The sequence below is a fragment of the Tupaia chinensis genome, unplaced genomic scaffold, assembly GCF_000334495.1.
Source record: "Tupaia chinensis unplaced genomic scaffold, TupChi_1.0 Scaffold144041_1, whole genome shotgun sequence".
NCBI lineage: Eukaryota > Metazoa > Chordata > Mammalia > Scandentia > Tupaiidae > Tupaia > Tupaia belangeri.
Window position 1 is genome coordinate 294,042 of NW_006203893.1, and position 6,000 is coordinate 300,041.

The 6,000-nt window shown below is 38.5% G+C and overlaps 1 pseudogene; it reads right to left on the bottom strand.

Annotated features, from left to right (window-relative positions):
- The window catches only part of LOC114005580 (la-related protein 7-like), a 51,635-nt pseudogene extending 47,699 nt beyond the window's left edge, over positions 1-3,936 (bottom strand).
- Between the last annotated feature and the right edge of the window lie 2,064 nt (positions 3,937-6,000).

Here is a 6,000-nt window from a genome sequence, read left to right on the forward strand (position 1 = left end):
TGCAGTAGTCTCCCATGTGTGGATACTCTCCATTACACTCAGGAGTAAACAGCATGATGTGCACTCATGGCAACTGAAGTTCTCTGATCACTTACCTCCAGTTAATAAATTTGGCACATTTTCTAACTTTAAGTCATTGATTCAGTTACCACACAATGTGTCTTAGACCCAGTGAGTCTAAGACTGCAGAGTGCAATTTTACATAGATAAGTTACAGCTTTACCCTGTTTTGTTATTGTTTTTGTTTTGTTTTGTTTTAATTTAATTGCTATAGGATGCCTTTGCTTGCTGGAGAGAGAAAGAGAGAAAGTGAAAAAGAGAGAGAAAGTGAGAAAGTACCCCCACTCCCAGGGGGAAGGACCAGACCACAATATCTTCTCCTTTAGTCCCTTCTCGAGATTTTGGGCATACACACACATATTGGATGTGTTTTTCAAGTCACCAGGTCTGGGACTCAAACAGCACAGTTGGCTATGTGGGATCCAGCTGCCTTAACCATCGTGCCCCCTTGTTGGCCCAGTTTTATTCTGTTTTTTAACAAATATATTAAGACTTTTAAACTTTTATCTTGATGTGTCTTCCTACACACTCATGCCAATGGTTACAGGTAAAATTGGACCAGATAGTCATCCACACAAGTTAAAAAATAACTCCATGGGCCAACAGATGGCTTAGCAGTTACATCACTAGACTCCCACATAGCCAGCTACAGTTCAAGTGGCTTGAAACTCATGTCAGAACATGTATACGTGCATGCCCAAGATTATGGGAAGAGAATGGAGGAGAAGGGATTGCGACATGGCTATCCCTCTTGGGGGTGATTTCTCACTTTCCCTCTCACTGTTTCTGTGTATCTTTCTCTCTCCAGTGAGCTCACAATACCTAAGGCAAAAATATCTAAAAAAAAAAAAAAAAAGAAAAGCTCCAAATGCATGCCCTAACCTGGATCAAGCACTAATTGCTACATGATAGATGACATCTTTGCCCTACCTGGTTTACAATACAGGGAAGCAATGATAAATAGAGCCTTTTTTATGCCATTTAAAATATCTTGTATCTTCAGAAGACATATGTAAGATTTTGATGATGCTGATTGATTTTAACCAATCATTTAAATGATATATGCTGTTACGAAAATTATGCTGTATTATGTGCTATAATTCATCATCCAAATATAGCTATTAGGCTCATTTCATATCACCTAATAGGAATTAATACTGTGTTTCTCACTACCTTTTTCTCCACTTGGGTCAAAATTGAGACGTGCAATAGTACATGAATTTACGATTTCGGCAAATGCATAGCCAATTTTTACCTTAGCATAATTGACTTTCTTTAAGTTTTAGGGAACATTTTCATCAATGGCACATACATATATAGAGAGTTAGTATAGGGGATTGACTCAGGTGATTATAACAGCTGTGTTCCAAGCAAGATCTACAGTTAGTAAGCTAAAGACCAAGAAGAGGCAATAGTGTTGTTCCAATCTAAGTTCAAAGGTCTGAGAACCAGGAGAGTCAATAGTGTAAGTTCCAATGCAAAGGTTGGCAAGCTCAAGATACAGGAAGAGCCAATGTTTCTTAGAATACAAAGGAAAAAAAAAAAAAACCCGATGCTCCAGCTCAAAGAATTCAGGCAGAGTTGACTATTCAAGTATTCATTCACTTACATTAGAGAGGGCAATATGCTTTATTCAGCTTACTGCTTTGAGTGATTATCTCATCCAAAACACTCACAGACACAAAGAGAATAAATGTTGACCAAATGTCTAGGCACATGTGGCTCATTAAGTTGAAACATAAAATTAATCACTACACCCATATGTACAAAATGCCCAAATTTAGGGAATAGGATTAATATAATGAATTATATTAAATAATGGCAAAATGGCACATAATTAAAAGCAAATTGAATGATAATATCTGTAATGTCTATGGAACTCCTATAATCAGGGAATTTCTGAGTAATTATGTTATAATATAACATAATTTCCATTCCAATGCAATATTTTAATGGAAGAGGTACAAGGAATAATGTTACATTCATTTATTTCCCCAAAGATTAGGCAATGATGTATAAATAATCCCACTGGCCAATCTTGAGAGCAGTTTTTACTGAGAACTAATAATAGAAATTATGCAAAAGTTGACAATACCTCTCTAATCTTTCCTGAAAGCATCAATCTCAAACAGTTATGGAGTCATCAAAGTGTCTGTTGCTAAAAACCTATCACTTTTCTTCAGCTTATACTTCTGCTGTAATTCTAGATCACCTCTCTGCTCTGAGGTAACTACTGTTTCCTAGCAAGGCTGAATAGCCCAGCAGAGGTTAACTGAATGCCCCTTTCCACTAACAAGAATGAACCAATGAACTTCATGTTTATTGATTCTCTCTGCTGTCTTATGATAATGATTTTTCTGACTAGTCACTCCCTTTGCCAGGGTCAGACTGAAACTATTCTGTCTCTTGAAATTTTTCTGTAATCTAGAGCAGCGTTTCTCAACCAGGATCCTGAGAAAATTAAACTTAATTCCATAAGGCAACCATTACTATTTATCATGAACTAATTTTATTCCAACATTTATTGACTTGTCCGAAAAGAAGTCATGACACGTTTTCTGCATATAAAAAATATGTTGTGACTTTTCAGACAACCCAATAAAATGATAGCAGTTAGAAACCATCCATGAGAGCATCTGGAAAACAGTCATGCAATCATTTCACTTTCTATGAAAGGTTAATCCTCTTAATGAAGCCATATTGAGAAAATTTGTAATAGTAAGACTGTGAAACAATATGATACATTTAAAGTATAGATCCAAGTCTAGTTATTCTCCTAAATGACTATTTTTCTGTCATGTAATCAGAATGGTATTTTAATAGCCAGTATTTAATCTAAAACTACTAGGTATGAGATAGGACAAAGAACTAAAATTGAAGAAAAAAAATTAAAACACAGACAAAATATGTAAAATAAAAAGAAAGAAAATGGAGTAGTTTCCATAAAATATAGCTATGGAAATATTTTTTAACTTTGGAATAAAGTAATATATTTATTTGTTTTTAGTGTATTAACTAGCAAGATCTATTGGCAGACCTAGCAACAGTTTCAATATAAAAATAGATATGAGCATAAATAATCTTTAGAAACATTTTTAACAATATAAAGATATGCATGATTTTATAAGTGACAAAGTAAAAGCTACTGTGAATACTCTTCACATTTAGATTATTTTCAAAATGGAAGGAAATTTTACATTTCAATTAGAGATTAGTGAATAAACAGAACTCCCAGAGCAGGGGTGGGGGGGGGAGGGACACCTGCAGAGCTTGGGCAACATCCTGACCCCACTACTTAAAGATTAACCCCTGTTCTGTTTCAGGTAATCTCTAGTTTAATCATCACCCCTTTGATGTATGCAAGAGAATGTACTCCCTACATCTACAGATAGGCTTCACTTCACTAGATAAGTTAATTTACAAGGAATTTCTTTGCTTTTGTCATAACCAAGAGATACACATGGCACCAGCATATCTAAACCTTCAAGGATGAGGAGGTCGGTATCACTTGCTTCCTGTCTCTGTAAAATATCAACTGTATCTGTGGAATGTCATGAAATGTGCATATGTAGTGTTGATTTGCCCTATGAATAAAGACACTCAGCTTGTTTGGGCTCCGCAGGCTTAGGATGCCTGTGTCCACCACTGCTCGGACTCTGTCTCTTTCCTTTCGTTTCCTCTTAGGTTGAGTTAAGCTTGCCAGCAGACGCTGACACAGAATTCACAAGCTGACCTGGTGAACCTGTCAGTCCTCAAAACCTCAAAGTCCTTCCTTCTGTGAATCTTCTTCTTCTGGTCAATTGGAGAACCATGAGAAAGAGTATGGAAGATTGCAAAAGAAGTGTTAGTAGCGGCCTTGGAAGTTGCGTTCATCATTTCTAGCTATCATTTCATTCCCAGGCCAGAATTTGTACACATGGTCTCACCTATCTACAAGGGAGCTGAAAAATGTAGTTTAGTTATAAACATGAGAGGAAAAAGAAACAGAGAAATATCTTTTCTTCGGGGACTGAGCAAAACTGGTATAAATATGGGAAACTGGGTCAATATGATATAAATGTATAGGACCAAATATCACAGAACCACAAAGTCTATGGAAAGACGAAAAGGAGTAAGACTGGCAAAGGAGCAAAACTCAAGTCAACATTTGGGTGCTGATGATCAAAAGTGCAATGTCTAGAACCTGCAGGTTGCATGGTGGTGAAGGTGCTGGATTCCCACATGACCAACCATGGTCTGAGTCTTAGACCCAGAGGCCTAAAAATCACGCTGGGTGCATGTGCATGCCCAAAACCGCAAGAGGAGACTGGAGGAGTAGGAATTGTAGCATGGCCATTCCCCCTGGGGGGTGATTTCTCACTTTCCCTCTCTCTCTCTCTGTTTCTCTCTGTCTTTCTCTGGCAAGTACATGCACCTTATGGTAAAAACCTTAAAAACAGGGACCAGCAGTTAACGTAATGGCTATGTCGCTGGACTCCCACATAGTCGACCGCGGTTCAAGTCCCAGACCCGGTGGCTTAAACTCACGCTGGGCGCGTGTGCGCGCATACCCAAGATCCCGAGAGGAGAATGGAGGAGAAGGGATTGTGGTGTGGCCATCCCCCCGGAGGGTGATTTCCTGCTTTCTGTCTCTCTGTCTCTCTCTGTCTGGCGAGTGCACGCGCCCTATAGCAAAAACCTCTCCAAAAAAAAAAAAAAAAAGCCTTTAAAACAAACAAACAAATAAATAAGTTCCTTTTACCAGCTATGTGAACTTACGTATAAAAGCAGAGCCAGGACATGGCATAGCAGTTATATTGCTGGACTCCCACATGTTCGAGTCCTGGACCCAGTTGCTTAAAACTCACGCAGAGCACATGGGTGTGCATGCCCAAGATCCTGGGAGGAGAACGGAGGAAAAGGTATTATGGCATGGTCAATCCCCCTTGGGGTGTGATTTATCACTTTCCCTCTCACTGTCTGTCTCTCTCTCTCTCTCTCTTTCTCTCTCTCTCTTTGGTGAGCACATGCACCCTAAGACATAAAATCTTCTAATAGAAACAAAGTAAAAAATAAAGTAGGAATGCAAAAAACAAAAATATATGTAATATTCACCATTTGACTACCAAAAACAGAACTTTTGAGCCCAGAGAAAGACATTAATTAGTCTTGTAATGCAGGCTTTTTTGGTTTAAAATGGTAGCCTCTAAACTATATAAACTTCATCTTTTTTTGAGTGAGAGGTTTTTGTGTTGTTTTGTTTTGTTTTGCTTTAGGGTATGTGCACTCACTGGAGTTAACAGAGAGGAGACAGAAAGCAAGAATAAGTTTTCAGTGAGTTTCAAGCCACCAATTCAAGATCCAAACTGTGGTTGGCCACCTGGGAGTCTGTACCTCAACCACCCTACCAATCGCTAGCCCTAAAGCTTCATCTTCTTACCAGTCAAACCTGAATGATGACTTGGATCAGTTTTACTAAAAGCTTGAGGACAGAGTAGAGATTCAATGTAGAAAGAAGTCATCTAACTCAGTTAAAAATAAGGAAACATTTGAAAAGGATTTCACTGGAATTAGAATGTAGCTTGGAAAAAATTCATAGATCATAGTGTGATAAATGGAAAAATAAAAATAGGTATAAGTGTTAAGCTAGCACAAATCAGCGATTGAAAAAAATACATATGGAAGCTAGGAGGAAGATAGAAGAGACTTCTGGGAGCCAGCAAGTGATACAGAGTTAAGGTGCTGGATCCCACATGGTCGACTTCATGGTTTGAGTCCTGGACCCGGTAACTTGAGAAAGATGCTGGGTGCATGTGCATGTGTCCCCAAAATCCTTGAGAGGAGAGTGAAGGAGAAGAAACTGTGGTGTGACCATCCCTCCAGGGTTAACCTCTCACTTTCTCTCTCTCTCTCTCTCTCTCTCTTTCTCTCTCTCTCTCTTCCTCTCTTTCTGGGAACGCA